This window comes from Hylaeus volcanicus, chromosome 8 (genome assembly GCF_026283585.1).
Source record: "Hylaeus volcanicus isolate JK05 chromosome 8, UHH_iyHylVolc1.0_haploid, whole genome shotgun sequence".
Lineage (NCBI taxonomy): Eukaryota > Metazoa > Arthropoda > Insecta > Hymenoptera > Colletidae > Hylaeus > Hylaeus volcanicus.
Window position 1 is genome coordinate 5,005,932 of NC_071983.1, and position 24,690 is coordinate 5,030,621.

At 45.6% G+C, this 24,690-nt stretch overlaps 1 protein-coding gene across 6 annotated transcripts in view; it reads left to right on the forward strand.

Moving 5' to 3' along the window:
- LOC128880948 (protein Tob1-like) overlaps window positions 1-24,690 on the forward strand; it is a 78,201-nt gene that overhangs the window by 13,672 nt on the left and 39,839 nt on the right. For 3 of the 6 annotated variants that reach the window (XM_054131544.1, XM_054131543.1, XM_054131541.1), the window contains one exon: window positions 1,208-1,262. The exons of 1 other annotated variant lie outside the window; for it this stretch is intronic. The gene's annotated coding sequence lies outside the window, so the exon portion shown is untranslated. Of the gene's footprint in view, window positions 1-1,207; window positions 1,263-21,505; window positions 22,709-24,690 lie in introns of those variants that run through there. 2 more of the 6 variants (XM_054131542.1, XM_054131540.1) reach the window with 1 other exon arrangement.

Consider the following 24,690-nt stretch of genomic DNA (forward strand, 5'->3'; position numbering starts at 1 on the left):
TCGTCTTCCGAGAACTTTTATTACCGCTCCGGCTATTTCTGATCCGGCGCATCGGCGCGTCGCGATTGCGTTTCGACGTCGATGCACGTCTGCGATCGACTCTGTTTTTTCTTGCTTGCCTACTCCCCTCCCACGAAACGGATTGGTAGGTTTAAAAATTGTATCTGATCGAAGGGGGTGACCGAGTCACGAGCCCTCTCGCGTTTCGCGAAACTCGAACGAGTTTCGCAGACCGAGTCGAAATTGCAAGATACGGTGAAAAAATCGGGGGGAAACTGGTGAAATGTTTGCAAATGTTGTGGCAAAACACGGAAGCGTGGAGTATTATTGAAATCCTGGCTGTCCATCGGGGTCAATTCCACGGCCAACCGATATAAACATTCATGACCGACATACGCGAAACTCGCGCGTGGTCGTTCGAACTTTGACCCATGAACTTTACTAATAACGCATAACGGTCGGCTCTATTAGTTCAGGGTCGGCATTGCCTGAGCATTTCCGATATTTTTTCCAATTAATCAACGTTGAACGCGTGGTACGATGACCGCGCTATGATAAGCTCTAATTGAAATCGCTTCGAACATTCCTCCCAAACCGTTCCCTTCTGTGAACTCGGACAGATTAGACGAGTCATTTTTCTACTCGAATTGCCACGAATGAAATAGTTGGAGTTACATTTTACCTACTCGATTTATCTTCAGCTTCTTAAACGGAGCGTGCCCTTTTCCTAGTAAACGGTATCTCGTGCCTGTCACAAGTCGTCTAGTGAAAGTGAGGCAATCGTTGTAAAAAACATCTGCGGTTTCACGCGACAGGCTGCGCTAATTATTATTTATTCATCGATACGAACCGATCAATGGTTTCTTCGGTTGAAAACGAGGGTTGTCGATCCGTAACAACCGCGGCGAATCGATTTCGCGCTTCTCTGAATCACTATTGATGTCACTATTCTGTTCGGCGTTCAGTGAAAGTGCTTCACGAGCGCGGTGACTCGGTTCATTTCTGGTTTCTACTTTCTCCGCTAACTTCAATATTATTACTTCCAAATTTTACAGGGCACGGCTTATGAATACGTGATAGGCTTTTTCCGCGATATCTAGCAAAAATAAATCACGTAAGAGAATGCGTTCCGAGGCATTACGCAAAACGTATGTCGAGGAATATGTATTTTTCATCTGACGAAGAATATTTTTCTTCTGTTTTTCAGACCAGACACCGTGCAGAACTCGAACCACCGATCAACCACGGCAAAACCACGCAAGGTAACGTTGCTTTCGCCTTATTTGCGACACTGTTTGTATAATCACGGTTCTTGCCGCAGTTACGTATCTCAGGTGGGGTGTTTCGTTGAATAATTTAACTCGTAATGCGATAAATTGGCGTTGTTAAAGGAGATTCATAACAGCGGGGCGTCCGTTGCAAGGGGGGGGATCCGACACAAAAGCCGAAACAAGTTTCGGTTCGCCCCGTTACATCATAATTCCGCAACGTAATACGGCGCGTAACGCTGACTCACTTCCCGTCGTTTTAGTTTAATATTCCGCTTCTGGCGCGCGCCTTTCATCCATTCAACCGCCTCGTACATCGATAATGCGTTTGGCAAGTGTTCGAGCCGAAAGATAATTCATCAATTTAATAGACGTTCCCCGATGAATCGAGGCGAGGGTCGATGGAGATTTCTTGCATTTATATAATATTATAATTATATAATACAGGCTCTCTCCATGGTCTCTTTTTGCAACACTTCGACTTATAAATTGATCGAAGCCGTCGCGACACGAGTAGATTCTATCGACACGAGGAGATCTTCCAAAGTATGATCCACGCGACACGCGCGATAAATCACGCGATGATTAACGAACGACCAACGTGACGGACATCGCCTTCTTTCCACTGACCATAAAACGGTGACCAGTAGGAGTTAATAATCACCCCGTGCTTTCACATTCACGATTAAACAAGATGTATGCCCGTTTAGGACGATAAATCAACCCAGCTTTGCATTTCTTCAGCCGACTGCGTTGTTCTCGCCATTATGTAGGAAATATTGAGCAACAAATAAACTTTTACCAGCTGCGTGGTAAAGGTCGATCGTTAATCAACTAGGGAAGGTTTCCTCACGAAATTACTCGCAATCGCGTAGGCATTGGAATCTCGTCGGAAATGGAATCCTTGGTTTTGCATTAATTTCAAGTCGAATGGAAGAATTTGCCAACGATGCGCGTTAAATTCAGCGTCGAGTCGTGTTCGTAACTTGTAACGATTGAAAGAGTCTTTGCAATTTATTTATCCGCGTCGGTGCCAAATGCTTTCGTTAGACGTAAACAATACGGCATAAATTAAAGCTAGATGAATAAAACTGGCCCGCTACATGTATGTGACAGATGTCAGCTGTTCGTTTCCCCGGGGTGGAGTGGATAAAGAATTACTGTCGTTCAACGAAATGGAGTACTGGTGTAACCTAATATAGTGCGTTGGGAAAGTTCCCCCAGAGGAACGGTTATCTTCCCGCTAACCATCGAGGCACGTGTTCCGTAAAGAACGCTCAATTATGGGGGCAAAATCATGCGAGGATGAAGACACTTGGTATCGGGGACTATAGAAACCGAAATTTCTAAAATGCGAAGTATAACGAATGTTCTCGCTAAATAGTGATCACAGAAAGCAGTAGCGTGCCTTAATTTGCATTTTCGATGCTGGAGGCGAACGTGTTTGTAAGCAATAGGCGGAGCGTATGTCGATGTACTCGCACGAGTCTGACAAGTGGGTCGACGCGGTGTCGTACACCAAACATTATGATAACGTATGACCGGTTCGATCGTGGATGCTAAATCACGACACCGTGCGTACATGATATAACATAAGAAGATGTCTCAATCTCAACGGATAGAAATTTGCAGAACGTGTACGTCTGGTTTGTAACGTATGTTTGCTGCTGTCGAGTGTGCGATAGCATGCATCGATCTTTTACCGATTGCTCGATGAGGATACTTTTTCAACGTTAACATCAGCGTCTTGTCAACGCTTATATTTAAATGGTAAAGTCGATTGCACGGCGCAGTGGTTAGCGGAGCTTCTGACTTCGGAGGATCGATCAACAGAGGTAGAGGTAGTTCTAGAAGGTGGACGAGTTCTCGCGTTAGGGTACATTGTTGTGGGATTGTTGGAAATCAGCCCTCGTTAATAGTTGAAATGACACATGCCAGGCTCGAACACGTGACATGGACAAGCGTCTCGGAATCCCCATTTACGATGTTTACAGATGTGACGGCCCCTTTCTCGCGAGTTCTCGTATCCGCCAGCAGGGTTTCGGGGTGTTTCTAAAAATTGGAACGAACTCAGGAAGAAGTAGGATCTTGCAATAGGAATTGAAGAATAATTATTTCGATACTGGAACTAGTACGTAATCGAGTCGATTAAATTTTAACGAAGGGAAAAGAGATAGCGGCGAAGGAGTCTCGAATCCAATTCCAAGAGAAGCGAGGACGATTCACGCGAACTGAAATCGATTCGATTCCGTGGGGCGTTCCGTCCGGATGTTTCACGAGTTTCCGCAATTTATACAGCCACAATTTTCGGTCGAGTCGCGTCTTCCGCGCGAGCAAGCCTGAGAATTTTCCAATTTCCTCGGTCGCGTAATAAAAGGGAACGCGTGCCAAGCTACTCCGGTCTGGCACCGCGAGCGCAGCCGAGGCTGATTTATCGTCGCATCGCGAGGACGTTAAGGGTCCGTTCGCGGCGTTGTTAAAATTTAAATCAACAGAATGTGTCGTAACGGCCAGCAACGCGGGCATTCATGGTACATCGGGAAGAACGGCCTTGCTACATTATTAGACGCGACATTAAGCGTACAACAAAAGCGGCGCGCGTACTAGTCGATCGGTTTCGGAGCTGCCGATCGAGACCACGCTGCCAGATGGTGCTTTATTTGCGTCTTCGGCATCGACCCGTCGCCATCGCCGGTGAAAACGACTCGACGATGTAAATAATTCTGATTTAACCGAAACAGTTGCGGACGCGTGCGTCTCGCCACGTTCACGATGAATATACATCGGCGCATTTTTGCACCGGGCACTGTAGATGGAAGTGAAAAATACGGTCCTGGAGCCAGGCCAATGAGACTATTCCCAGAGCAAGTGGCATAAATAGCGTTGTTGTGGTGAACGCGGCGCTGGTTGTCCTCTTCTCGAAACAGGAGGCCGCTTTCCGTGAAAAGAAAAAAGTCAACGCACGGATTTGCCCGCCGCGTTACCAGACACGGCGCTCGCATTCATGGAAATTTGATCTGGCCCCATTGCGAACACCGAATGCTACGCGAACATCGGGGTTAAAATCAATCTCGCGACAGCGTTCGTTCGCTGTCAACGACGCGTCCGATACCATCCGTGAGAAAAAATTCAACGGGAGGAACGGCGCGAAGCAGGAACGCGATGGTAGCCAACCTTGGCTATACGAATCTCGTTATTTTAGATGAGCTGCTTTGTCGCAATTTTATATTTGGCAGATTTACGTGAATACGTGAACGAGAAATGACGGAAAGGTAGGCGTGTATATTTAGCTTACTTATGTTTGCTGTTACAGCACTTCGTATTGCGGCTTCTATATGCGGGGACCGATGCAATTCAATTTACGAAAAGATTACTCGTAACTAATCGTAACTCAAAGATTACTCGTCGTTACTAATCAATTTTCAGATCAAAATCCAGAAGAGGTTTTCTCTTAAAAACCTTCCTACTAATCCATCACACTGTAAAAAGGAGGTTAAAATCGTAAACCGAGCTGTTACTCGTTAAATTCGTCGCTATCACCGCCGTAACGTTCGTCCTTGTAAGACTCGGCGTTCCATCGTTCGGTAGCTATCGTCGTCGAGCTGGTTTACGAGCGATTTTCCGTCCAGGTCGGTCGTTCTCCAAACGGGGAGACGAGCTCGATGGTTGAAGGCCCATTCACACCGAGGCGACCGGTCACTCGGTCGGCCATGGTATTCCTGGGGTGACACACGACGCGCACCTTCGCTCCGTTGAAGATGAGGCCTCTCTATTTATAAATGTGGGTCGACGTGGCTGCGCAGCCGGCTCGTTTCGTCGTTATTACGAGTCCGCGCGGAAACAGGAGTCCTCGGGTTAGCTGCACCGCGGGAGGGTGACAGATTAATTGAGATCTCGGGATCGGTAATTGGCGCGACGTCTGAAATAGGTCGATCGACCTGCCTCGGAGATTGTATCGCCCTGCCTCTTTCCTGTTTTCGCCTTCGCGATCGTATTCGCCTCGATGGAATGGCGGAAACAAAACTTGCACTCTCAGGCTTCTTCGTTCGAGGAGAGAAGATAGAGCAGATCCCAGCTCGAGCAGATTCTGGCATCATGTGTAAATAAACCATAGCGCCGAGGCAGTTTTCTTCGGTCGGAGACCTCAAGGAGGTTGACCAGGTCTGACCCGATACGGTTCTCGATCTCTCGTTCCCTTAGAATAGTCCTCGGGGAAATCAGTCGATTATTTTCGTCCGCGAACGAGTTCTGGCCCACCGTTTGCAGGGGCTGAAAATACCGACACAGAAAAAAATCCATGCTTAGTCGTCGATCGACGATTGGTTAATCGCTCATATCGTAAAGAGGTGGAAGAGAAAAAGGAGACGAAGAGGAGACGAGAAGATCGTCCACTGCCAAAAAGTCGATGTGGCAATCGCCGCGTTCTTTCGCCGGCTCTGCCAGCTCAGCTCTTCTGCCATCGTTTTAATTTAAGACACCCCTTCAAATGTCACGAATACGCATTCCGTTCCGCGCCGTCTCGTCGTCGGTACGAAAACACGCAGCTTTCCTGCGGGGAACCGTTCGTTTTCCTCGTCTTCGACGAATCCACACGCCGCGTGACTCACTTTTGGAGCTCACGGAAACGCTCTTATGCAAGCCATGCCCGCGGACGTTTCTTTAAATAATGTCGCCAGCCGTAAAGCGATTTGCCAGGCGCTAAGGTCTTCGCCGGCCTTCGCACGCGACTTAATTTGGGCCGCAACGACTGGAGTACGGTTACGAGCCGTGCTCCCATAATTGTCGCGTCTCTTTCCGAACATAAAAACTTACTCGCGCGCTTCTTATCATCGGCACGAATTTTCCTTAAGCGGCTCAAGGACTTGCGCGGAAAAATAGCGTATGCACGATGCGTTGGACCTTCTCGGATCGGTACGTTTACTTTGGTATTGGAATTTACGAGCTACAAGTTTACGTAAACAATCCCTAAAGTAGATAATCGAATAGTCTTCTATTTCCCAAATAAAATTTGTCCCATGTTTGCGCGATGGTTCGCAACGACGGAAGACGAGACGAGGAGAGTAACGTTGCAAATTATACTGTCGTTGCGTTGGCGACGATTACGTTGTTGCGTTAAACGATCGGCCTGTTGCTGCCACGGTTCACTTAAAGGTCACCGAAACGTGTGTCCTCGGACCCATCGGGGATCACCGAACGAGCTAATTATTACGTCGCAGGTCACGGTGTCGTTAAACGCCATACTCCTGACAGCGACGATCGATCGCGTTGGCTGATACTCGAATCGCGATCATTCCTGTGCCTATCTTGGCATACCTTCGTCGTCGAACCGTGGGAGAGAGCATATCGATTATTTTTACATCGAGAGGAAATTGAAGCGATGATAAAACCAATTTTTGAAAACTGTTGGTCTAGATTAATAGTAATTTTTCATTAAGAGTCGTGAAAATGGATAAAGAACGAGTGACACCGGCAGGTGCGAGAAGTCGCGAGAGTTTTAATCCGGCTGAAATGCGAGATAAATCGTTTCGTCGCGAGTAGAATGGAATGGAAACCGTTCTGCTTCCCCCAATAAGAATTCGCTTAATCAATTCCATGGACATCGCTGACGTTCAGACGCAGCGCGAAAAATCATATCCAGTTAATTTTCGCGATCACGCCTATCGGGCAGCTCCCGTTCCTCGTTTCTCGTTTATCGTCCATCGACAGTCGATCGGGATTGACTGGAGATTTCCACCAGCCGGGTATTCCCTCGATTTTCTCGGTTATTTCAGCGTTGTAGCTTTCGATATCGGAGCGATACATGGAGGAGCATTACGCGACTAAAAATACTTCCCAATAAATTACTAGCGATACGTCTGCTCCCTTTACGACCTCTTGGAAGATAAAAAGAATATTTCTGTGGCAATCGTACCATGGTTTTGTCATGGAAATCTCGACAAAATAAAACATTGCCATATAGAATACAAAATTTGTATCTTCTCGTATACGTTGCAAGCGGTTTAATTGATTTCTTGGTTCGCTTTCCTTTTCTGTCCGCGATCCGTTCTGTCATGGTGCAATAGACACGTCGAATAAAATAAGCAAATAAGGCCAATTGAAATCGAACGTCCACGAACAAAGGGTCGCTAAAATAAAACGATCGTTCGCGAGCAGGTCGACCAAAACATTCCCGCCTAACTGACCCACTAATAACGAGACCTTGGACAGCCTCGAGTATGTTGCGCGCAATATTTTATTGCTCGAAGGCCGGTCGATCAGTCTATCGACTGCTGCCAGGGTTAGGCGGGCAATAGCTAGCCAGCAAAACAGGAAAAAGAGAATAGGGACCGATATTACAGAAACGATACGGACACCTCGTCGCGGTACTAACAAATGCGCATAAAAATTGATGGTTTCTCCTCATTGCCGCGGAAAATCAGCTGAACGATACTCGCGCGCTAACAAACTAGTTTCCTTAATTGCAACCTAGAGCTAACCCGGCGTCTTCGATGAGATAATCGTGGTGAATTATTCAAAATCATCGCCTGCGTTACGTAAGGATCGTGTAATAGGTTTCGCTGCGATCGTTGAACGAATGCGAAGAGCGCGAATTGCCTTCCGATAAGTACGTGTTAATCGATAATCACATTCTCATTCCATTGTTCGACCATCTTCTCGTTTGGCTCGAGCTTCGAACAAACAGTGCAACGCATACAAACTCTCCATGAATTTTATACATCGAAAGTAGAGATTAAAATTTTCAAATATTAAATATTAATTTACGGATGCTCTGTTTAATCATTTTATATTTTTAGAGTATCGGTTTTAAATATGCATTCAAGCTTGCAAAACTCGTTCTTTGCATTTGTTTTTTGTCGGTTCTTCGCTGTAAATGTAAAAAGTATTGCAATGGCATAAGTTTGCACCTTAACCTTCGATGCAATGTTTAATGTATAAATATTATGTACAGTTATGTAACTGACCATGACTGCGTCTAAATGTTAATTTTACAATTAAAACTTGTCTCTCGTAACAGCAACTTCTTTCATTATTTCTATCGGCCAGTCCAGCAATCGATTAAGGTGTCTGTACCGAAGACTTATCGCAGTGAGAATTAATTTTTAAATCAAATGAATAGTTGGGAGTAAATCTTGAGAACGATGCTTAAAAAATGAACACGTTCGTTGATACCGATGAAGAGTTCAATTCGAAACAAAGTACCAGTCTGATAGCTATGTAATTGTTGGATGCACGTCGATCATGCAGTGATTTCAATCATCGCGTTACATGGTGTGCAGCGAACGCACACGATCGAAAAAATCACGTGAAGATACACGACGACTGCGGAATTCCGTGGTCAGGGTTAACGAAACTGATGCAAGCGTCGGCGGCCATTACGAATTCAATTAGTTCTCGGCCTTTACCAGGCTGGCTGACGGAAATTTTCGATCCACTGGCCATTCACGTGCTTCCTCGCGATATTCACGACGAAACGAGCGTTACGTTGCGAGCGTTACGTTGCGAGCTCGCGATCATTCCATTGAGCAATCCCCGATGACTGGACCGAGTCGGTCACGATCAGGCTCTCGCGAACGTGGAGCCTCTTCTTCTGCGATTCACGATCTTTGTCAAGGTCGCGGAGATCGACGCTCCGAATCGATTCGTGTCATGCGTGGGGAGCTCGTCTGGCGTTCGGTTTATTGTTGAACCGCGTTTTTACTACAAACGTGCATCCTTGGCTGTGAAAAGTAAAGTGGATTCAGACACGTGCTGTCTGTTGATAAATACGATGGCGTGAGAGAGTGAAGATTGACCTTTTATCGGGATCACAACGATGTCTGATTAACGTTATAACGAGAGAGAAACATGTCGTTCCCGATAAACGATGGATGAACGCAAGACTGGGACCAGAGATGGACGACATTTTATTCGAATAATAACGGAACCAAGTATACTGTAATTTCGATCGAAAAAGCAACGAATTACAAGTAATCTTTCCTCTACTCGTTGTTCGAAATTTTTATCTAGCCAGAAATTGTGCCCATCACTGGCTGAGACAACTTGTCGATTTTTCCGTCGAATATATTCCATGAATACGATTTGAATACTATTAGAATACTCGAGTATTCCAATATTGCGTGCACTGCTTTAGAAATTCATCGTTCATTCTTAAATTGCGTTTTGATCTAATATTCGAACGATGAAATTTCTAAACTCGAATGTTCGAAGTTTATTCATAGCGTTGGAATTTCAATAAAATGTATGAATATTAAACTATCGAATGGTCGTTGCCGTTGCGAAGAGTTTCGGATAGTTTCGCGAATTCTCGAACTTCTGGGACTGTAGATTCAGACAACCGCGTGAATTATTTTTAGTTAACCTCTAATCCAGAGCATAGGCTGTCGAATAAAACAATTTTGTTTGACAAATACTTACAACACACGATTACGTAAATTACTGGAATGAATTTCACGGACCTTCGCAGGCTTCCGTGTTGCATAAACTTGTTTGTTATTCGTTACGAAATGCCACGAATTTGTAAATACACCGAAAACGTTCATTTTCCGTGCCAGTAACCTTGATTGCGAGTAAACAAAACTTTCCTCGCAGCAGTGAATAATTTATTTACTTTCGGGAGCCACTCTTTTATCTGATCTAATTGGGTCAGAACGTTTCCCGGAGAAAACTGATCGGAAGATTTTGTGTAATTCCCCTTTGATAATCGTTATCAATTCCAAATTATTGGTGCTGTTGCTGCTTGCTTACTTCGTTTCGTAACTCGTCAACGCGAGACTTTTATCTAGCGAACGAACCCGTCGAAATTCAACGAAGCTTTACTTGAATATCGAAAAGTATAGATTAAAATAAGACGTAACTACCGCTACTATTTTTAGTTCCACGACTAATTAAGATTTATTTTATATCGATTTGTTCTCGACTCGTTGTTATTACCAGGTTTTCTGTATTTTTATTTCAAGAATATTTCTATCACACATTTCCGTGGTTCAAATGAAGAAATCACTTATCAATGCCTTGGCCGTAATTACACGCAGATAACGGAACACATGTCTCGGGTCACCAAAATCCCGATCCAGAAATAACGTGCTTTTTGAATCATTGCCCGAAACTAAACTCTGATTATGGCTGGAATCGGTCGCGATAACCACCGTCATACGATAAATTCTGCGCTATTTAATGAACGTATTCGATTCGATTGTCTCGATACCGCGACATAATCGCGAAACGATCTTAATTGATGATCGCCCCCATCTAATTCGCAATATTGTTTACGTTATACCGCGATATTAGCGCTCCGTTGCGCAACCGCCATGCGACTGGAAGACAAAGGATGAAATTACATAACGCGATTAAGGAAAGAGAAGCCGAATCGTGTGCGAATGTATCAACACACGAGGGGACGATGTAAACAATTGCAAAACGCATTGCATCGGTCGTGTTTAACGTGGAAAACACGTTTTAAGGTCGATCACGGACAGGTATTTATCGAAAACTGTTTACGGGAGGACAGAAATTTATGTTCGGCTACGCATCGAAGGTGTTTGAATCGCAAACGTTCTCGAAATCGAAACATACCACGCCTGGCGAAAAATAAATTGCGATCTTAACTTTGGCAAGCAGGATTTTCCTACCGCTGATTAATACCGCGACGAAAAGGCCAAGGGTCGAATCGCTGGTTACTCACATTTTATAAATAAACTTCAGCAATTGTTCTACGGTCCGTCGAATAAGCGATAACGCAGGGACGACGAGACACGAATCTCCGAAATGACGATTGAATCGTGATCTACTATCAGCGTGGTTTATGAATGGCAAGAGGCACGCCCCGTGAACCCGCCACGCACGTGCGCATATACGAGCTCCTGGTGGGCAAAGCTGTTATCGAAGCTACACGCGTTCATGCTGCAACGTCGACATTGCATTTAACATCATGGCATTGCGCTGTACTTGGCCGAGCCGCGCAATCGCTCTCTTGTGTAACCGCTAGGGATGGCTGCGAGAGAATCGCGAATGCCGACGAACTGGACAAAATTCTCAAGAATTATCGTAAAGAATTATCGTTTACAAAGACAAAATAAATCTACTCCAGCCACCATAACGCGAACATAGGCTGCAAGTATCGTCGACAGTAACAGACAAACACGACCACGAATCTTTGTGGACGATGCGCGAGTTGTCCACGACGATACCAGCGACGTTACGAAAGGCTCGATAACGCGACTCGCATATTTTGCGATTCGCACGACGAACGTCGCGACGTTTGGAGAAGTTCAAGATCGTGGCGACGAAAAGTAAATTCCGATGAAGTGTTGCGCGCTGTTAGGTGCAAACCTATTATGCAAATTGCGATTCTCTAACGAGTAGGAGGCTGGAAGAATTTACGTTTTGCAACACCTTCGCCTGCTAGACACAGAAAAAGTGCTGGCACCTGCAACCGTGTGTCTCGAATTCCAGTCGTATTTCTATAAAATAGTCAAATGAATTTTCAGTAATCCCCAGGATAAATAAATTCAGAGAAACGTTATACGCGGTATAATTAAATATTTCGTCGAGCTGGCAGAGACTAGACGATGTTTTACCTTCGGCACTCGTCGGAAAGCGTTACTCGAGCGCAATTCGCGGGGAAAATGGAGCGATCGATGGTCGAAGGCGGAAGCGAAATCGACGAGGGAGACGTCGATCGTTCGGTGCATTTAAAGGCGAAGAATTGCGAAGTTAGCCTCGCCAGAGGAAATATTAACGAGGAAGAAATACCGTTTCCTGGCGTAATTAGCAGCATAAAGACACTGTCGCGGTGCGCAGACGGAGTAACAAAAGTATCGCACCGCGCGCGTGCGCGAGTTCGCTAATGGATTCGCTTATCGCGAACGTTTTCTAGAAAATTCGCTATTTGCAATTAAACGGCTCCGCGACCGTTACGATCGATCCATTCGTTCCGATTGTCGCGGCCTGGACGTTTTGTCCACGCAAATTGCTTTAGAAAAGGCGAGTCTTAGAGACGTCGATCGATACCGTTTAGCATGGAAAACACGTTTTGGGGTCAATTAGGTAAAGGTCTATTGAAAGGTGTTTACTGGACGGGCAATAATTTACGTTCGACATCGAGGCGAGAGATTTCCAAACGCAGAAGGTCTGAAAATTGCGTACACGCTTATCGACCGGAACATTGTCATTCTACGAAAGAAATATGGACAAGACTACGCAAAATGTAGTACAACAACTAATTGTCGCTAAATCTTGTCGCTTGGCGACTGTCAGTTGCCAGTTTCCAAGGAAACAATTTTCATTCCCACGGAGGCAGGCCATTTTCTAGAATATTCGCTATTTGCAATTTAAACGGTCCCCCCCCCCCCCCCGCGCCCCTCCCGTTGAATCGACCCGCTTGTGTCAATTGTCGCGACCAGAACGTTTTGTTCGCGTGAATTGCTTTACAAAAAGAGAACCAGAGGTCGCCGATGGAGAACAATGGACATTAACGTCGCGGAATGTAACGCGCGCGTGCAGGCTGCGTAAGAAGGTCTCGCGGTGACCGTGGCCGAGCGTGGCTAGCAACTCACGCAAGAAACATACGTAGCCATCCGGTGCTTGTGTGGGCTTATACGAGCGCGTGTGCGCGTACTCGATCGACCTGGAAATTTTATGATCGACGTGTTACGTCAGAGAACGCGTGGACATACGTGCGTCCGAATAGAAATGCGTAAAACTGAGACCAATGCGCGCGAGTACTCGGGACCTGACGCGGGAGGATTAACGTGGCTGGTGTCGGAAAATTAACGAGCTTATCGTACGGTTCGAAAGTAGATGGGAGGTTCCAATGAACGTAGTCCTCTGTTTTTTAATTGGAGTCAATTCATCGAGACCTGCGATTCAAGGTGCGACGCGTTACAACAGTACTTTTCCACTTCCGGTCCTCCCTTCGCGGCGCATAAACACCTGCGTGCAGTGGAAGTCATTTTACAATGGCTTTTATAAGGCACCTTTAGAGTTTTTTATTGTGCGTAGTATGCCTCGCGATGACAGATATCGTCGAGCATGACTGTCTATTAATACGCACGTTAATTTTCTGACGCTGATTCTGAAACGCCCTCCGTTAACTATGATAGTACTCGAAACATGAAAATAATAGCTCCGATCGCGATCAATATTCCTATGTCTTTTATAATACGAAAGTGTCTTTCGGGTAAGCACTACTTTGGTCAACATCGTGGCCACTATTTTTAATATTACCATTGGCACATATTATGCCTCCATTACGCGAACTAGAATATGTATATGCATGTCGGAGTAATTACGTAATAACTTAAAGACCAGGTACAGTCATGGACTGCTTTTGAACCTGACCTCAACATTGACTTCGTCATTGCCACCGTCCTATGCAAATAATCTCCAACTTAATCTTCTTACGAATCCCACTAAAACGCAGAGCGTCCGTTGCAGGACCTTTGCACCCAAAAATAATGGATCTTCGTTCGATACTCGCCATATTTGCGCTTTTAATTTTGTATTCCCGTTTCGCCTGGCGACGGTGTTTGGTCAGACGCCTCGAAATTAAATAGCAAATTCTCTGAACCATTTCCAAGGTTTGCACATCAATTTCCGCGCGCGCTGCAAGGTGCAAAGTGGCAAGAAACGAACGAGCGTATCAAGGACTCTGCACTTGCACAGGGTGGCGATGAATTACTTGCTAATCGTTAATTCAGGGTCACGCACGGTAGTGGAAGAGGGGAAAAATCCACGTGCTCGTACGCATGAATTATTATTTATCCATCGTAAAAAGTCGATTTCTTGCAGCGAAAATAGCTTCGAAAATAGTTTCGAAGCGTAGACCGTTCGCCAATGATTACTAGATGATTATTCGCGCGATAATTGCTCGCCATTGTCAGATTTGTCGGTGATCGTAAATAACGATCGCAATCTGGAATTGAAAATCAGTACTTTGCAATCTTGTAGAGTTAATCGTGCGTGACTACACATTATCATATCGTTACACGATTCCGTGTTTATTCAATAAAACATTTTATTCAATAAAACATCAAGATAAAACGTTTTCGACCCTTTTTTCGCGAATGAATAACTTGTACGATAGGAACATATTGGAATGCAAGGTAAATCGTGGTTATTCGGTGTACCGATAACTCGGCGACCATTGGTCATGCTATACGCGTCGACCAACGCTGCCACTCGTTACGAAACATACTTCCTGGGGAAATGGAAGCATTCGGACCGTGACGTCGTCATTTTTCGATCGACTTATGCAAAGCGTCGAGAATCATCAGCGTCGAAGAAACCCGCTTTCGCAACGAAGAAAAACATCGATCGCAAGCGGTGAATTTCTATCGAATTCCTCGTGCCGCGTTGCGTCGCTTTTTTTTGCGTCTGTCACTTCTGTGACGGCGTCGCGACGCCGAACGTTCCAGAGAGGCATTCTTTCGCGCGTTTTTCAGCTTGTCAGGCGTAGAAAGCGGAGAATAGGAAGTCCGCGAGCAGTCGCCTTTCTTGATCGATTTATATAATGTGACAGCTCGATTGCGTGGAAAAGTGTCGCAGAAAGGTTTGCGTAACGGTAAAAATATCGATTATGCCGACGGATGACTTCGTGTCAGATTTTTCCGTTGGGGCAAATAATTTGCAATTTATTTGATCGACGATGAAGAGAAGGCGAATATTTTCCAACTGAAAATTGAACGATTTGCTTCCACGGAGACTTTCAAAAGTGGACGCGTTCTGTTCGCTAAACGCCCACGCGTGGATGTCGCAAGGATCCAACAGCAGAATCTGGAAATCGAAACAACGACACAGCAGAAGGACCAGAATTTATGTCCTCCGGTTATCGCATGAATCTTCCACCCGTTGCCAGTTGGTTTGTCGTTAACACATTAAGACACTCTAGCCAGAGAACATTGTTGCACTGTTGCACAGCCAGGATCTCGTTTGAGGTGTCAACGGTATGACGGATGATCGTGCCATTAGCACGAGGGAGAGGCGGAATGGCGGCGAAATAACACTTACCGGCAACAGCGAGGCGATTCTTCAACTGTAGGACGAGAACATTGTTCTCGCGTACGTAGTGAGATTTTAAAAAGATCGAGTTAACAGAAGAGATATTCAGTGCACGTTGGACGCCGCTGCTAGAATAGTAACAGCGGAATTCCTGACTCATTCGTTGGAGCTCGTTTGATTCGGTTTGAGGTGGTTTGAGCACTGGATAAATTTGTTTCTCGCAGCGCAACCGAATCGAGTCGTCTATTATCTTCTTTCGGCTTAAGAATTGCTGCAAAAAGTGTCATGTTCTTGCCTGAATTAGCTTTCGATGCACCACCACCGTACCTGGGCTAGCGTCGACACGTTGGAATGCCGCGTTAAAACATCGACGCAACGCGTCTGACTTCGACACGTCATATTCTACTTTCCTTCGCCGCGAGTGGAATCTGCCCGCTTCGTACGACAAGTAGAATCGGAGGAGCAGCGAAGACGATCTGGTAGCGTGCAGGGAGGGGAGGAAAGCTCTGGTCTCGTGGCGAGAAAAGCGCGTGGAGCTCGAGACCTTGAGCGCCGCGTGCTCGCGTTGGTACGTCCCTGAGCAGCAAACAGGAACACGACGATTATCCGTCAAATGAATGAAATCGAGTGAACCGGTTCACTCGACGGCTACGCGTACGTACGCCGTCGCTCTGGTTCGCTGCGGATCCGCCTTAAACCAGATCCACTTCTTCGTGAATGGCAGCGCTCGGCGTTCCATGCTCTAAATTACGCCATAGACTAGCCATTCCCTGCTCGTGCGCCATATATAGCCTCTGTAAACAAACAGCACGCGAAATTTTGATTCTCTATGTTGGAGGTAAAGGCTAAATTCGCACATAGAGCGAATTACGAAGCTGCACTCGACTCCGAAATAGCGAGAGTACGCTGCTGACGATATCTCGACGGGCCTCCGTAAGCAACTAAAAAACCGTAAAATCGTGTCATTGTTCTCGAACATTAATATTCTCAGCAGGCATTCTGAAAACCTGTCATCTGACCGAGCTACACGGGCTCGTAACTGTAGCCAGACACTTGAACTTTGGGAACGTATTCTTCGAATGCACGGCTGCGGGCTCAGAGCTTTCAGAACGTGTTTATCACTGGGATGACGTGAATAAATATGTAGCGCAAAGGAAACACAAAAAGGTCTCTGTGGTTTACACTTTTGTCGCTATTCGGTTTAGATACTGTGCCCGTAGTTTCACGCGTAGACTATGTCGGCGTGCTTTTATATTCTTAACGAAAATGATTCTTCGTTGGAATGTGGCCATGTGGAGATGATTGTTCTAATCGGAATGAATTGGTCACTTTTTATACTATCTGTGAAATGTTTCGCGATTGGGTAAGCGAAACTACACACACGCAAAGCATTTTCTACGAAACAGCCGCGTCGAGTATTTGATTAATTCTTCCACAGTATTGAGCGATATACATCGACATTTCTATCGCCATTTCCATTCCAGACAGAAATCCCATCGTTTATCGCGCGATTCTAGAAAATTGATAAGCTTTTTAACAAGTGGAGACGATAAACTTATCGAATCTATCAGCTGCGGAGAACACCTGATCATTCTACTGTACAAGATTAGAAGGAAAATAGAAAATATTTACTGTACAAGAAGTTATTTACTGTAGCTTGGAGAATCGTTGAAAAAATGCTATGTATACGGTCGAGAAACGAATCGAGATAAGAAAGTAGGTATTTCTCGAGCAAAGTATTCTTAAAAATCTTACGAATACCAGGTTGTTTGGATCACGTTCTATTTTCGTAGTATATTTTGCTCTCGTGTATTTGAGAATACACGCGAAATCGCGCAATTGTATTCGCTCTAACTCGAACCAGCTCCGCCAGGGATCTGGGTGGTCACAGAAGAAATCGGTTATACATACGACGAATTAATCTTACTTCTTTCGTCAGTTTACTCTCGTCTGACTTTGACGCGTTTGTTTCGTTCCCCTTTCGTTTCTGTTACATTAATATTCTCGTAGCAGCTGTGTACTTTTTTGTGACGCGAGTAACGAAAGCGTTTTCATTCTGTTCCAGGTACGCATTCATTTCTCATCCGTTACCTTACTTCTCGAAGAAATGTGTGGACCGAATAGGTGACGTAACAGCTCCTGTTCATTTTAAAAAAACATGTTCAATGCACAGCGCTATATTTTCTAACGCGTCAAACATGCAAAACCCACGTGGCTCGAGCAAGAACCATAACTGTTGGAACGCAATTCCGAGTGAAATATACCATTTGCATGATACGACGGATTATAGGTTCTTTTGAAAATTGCGCGATATCTCGCGTTGAATTTTGCCTGCGCACGTCCCGCGAGGTTGCTCGTAAACCGGAGGCGTCGGAACATTAGCTCAGAGTTTCTCAAACTGAAAGTCTCGAAACGAAGTTAAGAATGCAAGCATACATTCGGTGCATTCGTTTTATTTATTGACGTGCACTTTGCAAGCAGTACACAAAGCAATCGAAGTTAAAACAACGTACGCGAAATCATCGATCATGATCGAAACATAAACACGCTACTTTAACGAGACGGTAATTCAGTTGAATCAATTGTTTATCAAAAGTTCTCCATCGCTGGAGAGGTACGTGGCGAAGTTTGAGAAACACTGCGTTAGCTCGTTACGCAAAATAACGACGGCCGAGCGAGCTAGTACTAATACAAGTGTTTTCAGTCGGTTGGCCGTGACCACGAAGCACCGTGCACGGGAAAATAGAAACGCGGGTGCCGCGGCGCCTTCGGCAAAGGACAAACACGATTATCAGAGCTGGTTATCAGCGGCTGTTAATCAAGCCACGATTTATCGGGAGCTCCGGACCGTGCATAAATTTCATGTAGACTGGCACGCACGCCCCTGTGATCGATAACTTCTTTGCTGTAATTGTAATTACACGGAAGTACGGTTCCTTCCTGTTTCTTGTTGTTGGCGTCAGAAACGTCTCGTCTGCTCGTTGATACAGCCACGACTCGCGGTTGGTTTACCTTCAACTTCTACTTCGATTCTCGGTTCGTTTCTTACTCGCGCGTCGCAACGAGATGCTGTTTCGTGAATCTTTTTCCCCCAAACACTGCTTTCTTCAGGCTCTGATTGTTTATGTATACAAGCCTGGAAAACAAAAACGTGTGCTTTATTCCCTCGGAGAGATAGCAACTAAACCTCCAAATAGACGAAAGGACAATTAAAATCAAATCGTCCGGATGCGCGATCCTTCGATTGCTTCCATCGTACACTCCAGTCGCTGGTGAACTTCGTGCTCGTCGCACAACCGATAACAACGATTTTCCTAACTATTCTCGTTAATCTGTCGCGGCGAGTGTCGCTGAAACGTCGTTTCCTGCTCGCAGGCGCGCATTATCGGATTATTGCATTCGTAGGGTATACGTAAAAGTTCATACCGGTAATCCTTGGCATACTTAGCTGGACTCGTATACAGAGTCCCGAGGTGTACGTGCTCGCTCTTAATCTCGGTCGAAAAACCTGCTCGAACAATATGCACGGCACGTACGCGTTTGTGTGCGGCTCCGTCCGCTGGTTGTTGCACGGTCCGACGTTCGTGTGCGCGTAACAGTTGCACACCTAAAGATAGCCATCCCTCGCCCCCCCGACGCCACGTCGCGAACATTCTTATTCCAGTGCTTCTCTCACGTTCCTGCTTCCTGCGCCAGAAAAATTGGCTAACCTGTTTACTGATGCAACAAAGGAAAGGAAAACCGAGCGAGTCCGCACCACGCTCGAGCGTCCTGGACGCGGGTGGAGGAGCCGCGAGGAAACCGGAAGGGAGAGGCCCGACGCGGAGCGCGAGGAAATGTTATATTTAACCGCTTGAAGACACAGGCGAGGAAGCTGAGAGCAATTCCGACGGTTGCTGCGTAAAATGCTGCTACGACGGTGGGAGAATTGCTAGCCGTGACGTTGCATCCCTCGATTATTCTTTTCTGGTCCGACGTGGAGGATCGGGTGTCGTCGTGAAAACGATTAAAGTATCGTTAACGCAGATTTATTCGACCCGCAATGGGACCATCGAACTCGATACGCGTGTAAACTAGATCAGAGATAAGGCTAGAGAAGCCAGTGGTAGGACAAGAAAAATTGATAAGAAGGGCCAGCGCGATAAGAGGGAAGAACAAACGGGTCGAGGGATCGATAACACCGCGAAGAAACTAATCCGTATTCAATGAAGCACGAACAAAAGGGGAGGACGAAGAAAGAGCAAGGTCTTCGACGAGGGGGTGACAAGCTGAAGGGTAAGAAGCGACGCAAGACACCAGAAACCGCAGATAACGGGCGCGCCATGGCCGACGCGAGTCGTTAAACGCGGTACAGAAGGGAGTCGACGGCCAGTAGGGATGCGCTCTGGCCTTTATTTACCGTGCACGTGCTGCTTTCCATGGAACCTTTAAAAGGTACGCGCGAAAGGAAGAGTGACGGAGGTGGAGAGAAGGGTGGGCGAGCGCGCTGATGTTTCCTTCCTGCTGAACCTTCCGCATGCTCGAACCTCTGTGCCTCCAACGAGCGCTCGTGCGTGAGTCCTCTCCTATCGAGGACGATCCTGTGCACGCGTGACACATTTTATCGGTTACCACGTGAGGTAAACACGAGGGATCTTAAAATGACACGCGCAGCGCTGGATTAAGATTTTTTGGACCCTGAGCTACGAGGCTTATCGTCAGCTTTGCGACACTATAATCGATCGATCGACGAGACCTTCCCGCTGAAAATGGGATCCAAACAAATAGCTCGGTTATGTATAATATTAGGCATCTAAGAAACGTTCCTACGTCTATGGCCATGGGATCCGTTTTCACCCTCAAGGTAAATAGAATAGTATTCTAAAGATAGACTACCTATTTCGGAGACAGCCTGTACACGATATAGAACATGTTTTCGTCATAATTTGTCCACACCTAGAATGTCGCTCCAACGATAGTTTAGCGGTTGCATACGCGTCTCCGCTAAAATTGTCGACTATGTATTTTTATTTAGATCAAGCATGAAAGCAAAATGTTACGACCAGCTAATGCAAGTTATTTTCATTCAAACATCCGCGTGTCTTTTTCATTATTATTTTACGTAATGTCATTATTTTTATCGGAGGTTTATGTAACTTTCTCGAATCGATGTGTACGGCAATCGGTTATGCAATATCCTGTATAAATGTTCCTTCGATTTTGAACAATGTTCCATGACGCGACTACTTAATTCGTCACGAAGTTAGACAAGTGCGCGATAATAGGATTACTATGGCCATGATATCTAATTGTAACAGGTTTCTTTCTATTTATTCTCGCGATCAAAAATTAACGAGTATCCGTGTACTCCACTTCTGAGTGATAACATATTCATACTTGAAAAGTGATCCAAATAAAAAATAACCATGAACAAACATCGCCATTCGACAAATCATTCCTATGATATTGTTTTTGAGTGCCAACTGTATGTACGTGTTTCTGCTAGTGTCCATTACGTTTCCTGTATAGCGTATTTTTTCAAATAAATGAAATAGCCGAATACGCTGAAAACGATTTTTAACGAACCATGCCATGCCAAGAATTGTTTACACGCGAATCTCGTGAAATAATTCCAGCGTGCTATCTCTTTTCAAGCGCGTCGAAAACTAGCGACGACTGACTAAATCTCTGCCCTTTCGTTGGACAGAAAACGAAAAGTAATTTATGTCTAAAACAATACGGACGGTTTACAATAGTGGTTGCGTCCCGTGCTTACATCATTGAGGAAGTTGCGATACGAATCTATGTACCTTGCGATTTGTCGCGATCGTCTTTAGATAGCGAGCTTCCGGTACGTTAGGGTACTCGTTCGCGCGTAAGTAAATCAAGGTTCAGTTTATTTTGTTACTTTTTATATCGCGAAAGTGTGTTTTTCTTTTCGAAACGAATTAGAGTAACAACAGTAATAATAAAACACCCAAGGAATAATACGGAAAACTTAATTAGGCAAATGCTGTGATCTATTGTACGCGGTACCTATCGCATAACAAAACGTTTCTTGAAACAATAGATTCTATAGAAAACACTGAGCGACAGTCGACAATAGCTTATAAAGTAGCAGCGAAGACGTAAGCGAACGAAGTCGTTATGAAAAGAAAAGAGAAATAACAATAACGACGATAAATTTTCGTTACGTCCAGATTCATGTAATTTCCCGCGCAAAAACTAAATAATATTTCTCCCTTAATAAAGCAGCGTAGAGGGTGGAAAGTGACGCGCTCGTGCCTGTCAACTTTTAGTTGCACCCCAGCTGCCAAAGTGGGTGCGCCACTGCTTGTTTCCCGCGACTCGTGTCGCGTGAGGGGAGTATCGTTCGAAACGAAATAACTTTTTTCCAACCGGACCAGTCATTCCAAATGTCCGCGAAAGGCGGCTGGCGATAGCTTCCCTTATCAACGTGTCGTCATCAAAAGCAAGTGCGAGGCTAAAAAAAAAAAAGTAGTGCGTCGAGTGCTCGTGACACGTCGCGGTCGCGCGTCCTTGCCAATTACCCCTACATTGGCTCCGGAGTGGGGATCGTACCCCCACCACTCGATTCTACGGTGGCTATCCCTACTCTCGAATTCCCCTTCGCCTAGACTGGTATGTAAGAGACCGCACATGTTTCCCCGCGTTCCAGTCTCGCAACGGCACTCGCGAGTGACTGTTCGTGTGGATTTTCGCGTAACTGGTTACGTGGAATAAAACGTTTTCTCGCTCACCGAACGAAGGACGTTGCAGGGGCACGCGCGTGTGTGTGTATATAAACACGTGTATATATATATATAGAGAGAGAGAGAGAGAAAGAGAGAAATATATATGTATACGCAGTGGTATATACCTTGATATATGTATACGCGTGTGCTGTAACTGGCGCGCGCGCGCAAACGACGAGTTCTTTCCGCACAGTGCCGCGCTTCGAAAGACCCGACACGACACAACGCGGCCGACGTTGCACCGAGCAACACACAACAGTCGCGAGCCACAGGAAAATCGGAAAGTGCGCGACGAACGGAAGCGAGGCGAAGAAGTCGAGGGATTACTCCGTTTTTATCTTTCACGTCCAACGTCCGCGTTTTTGTTCTTTTTTTACTTTTATACACCGTACACATACACACGTACACAAACGCGATAAGAGATACGGAGTAAACCGACGTAACCCATATTCCGACGTAACGCGATCGCAGTGAGAATCGTGTTGCGCGTGTGACAGCTTCGTTTCTTCTTTTTTTCTTTCGTGAGTCAAGAGGAGCATTTTAGTAGTGGCCAGTACCTGGTGGGAAGAGGATTGTGGATAACCCGTCGACAAGGATATCCCGGGTTTGTTACGGAACTAGTGATCTTCCATTGACGTCACCTCGTGCTTTCGTACCACGAACCGGAGGGACGAGAATAGTGTTGCGCTTGGCCCGACAGAGACAAACGTGAGTATCGAGCCTCCCCCGTCGACTCGAGGCCGCTCTAAATGTTTCTCTAGCCTGGTTCAACGTGTACACGCGCGCCTCGTAGGTAATTTATGCACGGGTCGCGATACGAATTCTGTTAACGCGTCACGCGACCGAGCGCGTCTGTCTACGTACGTACTGATTCTACTGCCGCGGCGCAATAACGGCGCGCGACTCGTCGCCTCAACGTTTCGGAGCAAGACGGTATCCCATGCGCGAAAAACTCTTCCACGCGTTGAAAATACATACACGTTGAACGCTAACAGGCGTTTACCGCACACAGTCACACGATTCATCGAGAGTTAACCCTTTGCAGTCGAACGTCCCCTCTGAGGGGACATTGCGGCTCTAGCGTGCCACTCGGATATCCCCTCTCGTGGGTCGTCGAGTCTATTAGCGATTGGATAGGATAAACTTACCCAATTTTTCGAAAAGTACGCGTTTCCTTTAAATTTCCCGCTGAAATATCGTGAAAAATCAAACCAAAACCGATAGCGTACGTAAATGTTTTCGACTATAGACGTAGTTGTTGTATACAAAGGCTTTTGTTCTGCCTAGGAGGAAAAAGCATTGCGAATTAGAGGAATACGATAACGTTAAGTATAAATTCAACAGTTGCTTACCACTTTCCTTATTTACCGAAAGAGCGAGTAACGAATAACAAAACGGCACAGAAGGTAAACGAGAAGGATACCTGAACATCTGGAACAATATCTTCGATATCTTCGGGCGATGCAGTGTCAACAATGAAAATGAAAGTCAGCCGTACAAACGGAGCCGTATCTAACATCTACGATCGTGTCTTTGTGTCTTGTAGACGGGCCATTTGCACACGACTATGATGATTATGTTGAAACCGTTTATATAATCTAAACACGATTTAATAAAATGCTATAAACAGGAACTCGTTGTACGCATACTTACGATGTTATAACGTAGCGTAAAGGCTTGGAATACATGGAATAACCGAGTCGCTGACACCTTAATGGAAAATGGAGCCTCGATATGTATTTGCACGTGGAATTATCGATCTCCGGTATTCAAATCGGAGTAGCGAGATACTCGAGTGTGTCGCGATGGTGTCGATTCATCGATACGGGTTTACACGGACGGAATGCAGCCTTGTTTAAATCGACGAACGAATGTCGACGATTTAATCTCGATCTGGAAACTGCGCTCGCTCTCGACGCGTTTCGTTTTACCCCGCAAGGTCGTCTCGTCGAGAGATCTAGAGCGAGCTCGGTGACTCAGTCGACTCGGTGTTACATCAAATAAACATGCCTATTACGACAAATTACGTTAAGGTCGCAACACGGTCTGGAACGAGCTTTTCCTAACCGCGGAAACGACGATTTCCATTCGCAATTTCGAGACGCTGCGGCGAAACTTGCGTTTAACGAACGAATTAGACGAAATCGTATCGACGCATAGGTACGAAGAAAGTTCATCGATGAAAATATTTACTGGATCGCGTTTCCAACCACGATTTTGTGAAATAGACAAAATGTCGGTGGTGAAGGAAGCATTGTGTACCATTTTAGCTCGGTTTAGTCTTCGCGTAACGGTTTGAAGCTTGAATGCACGACATTCGATGCCATAGCGTGATTACAAAGATATTTAAGCGAGCTATCATCAATTACCCCTGGCTCCTTTAAATTAAACAGTGTTAGAGGTAGGGATGGTGGAATACAAATGTGGCAGAGAATTCGCGTCGTAGAGGTTTTGTTTTATTGCGATGAAAGAAGCATTAAACTTTATCAGTTCTAGCAGAGCCATTAAACATCACCGTTGATTACTTTATCGAACAAAGCAATTTCGCAACGTTCGATATTTCCGGCGAACGACGTTATTTGATTAGGTAATCCTCCAATTTTGAGCAGTCTCCATTAAACGCATAGTATTTCTGTCCCTTGAGTCGTACCGACTCGTGACCGTCTAAACCAGCGATTCTCAACCTGGGA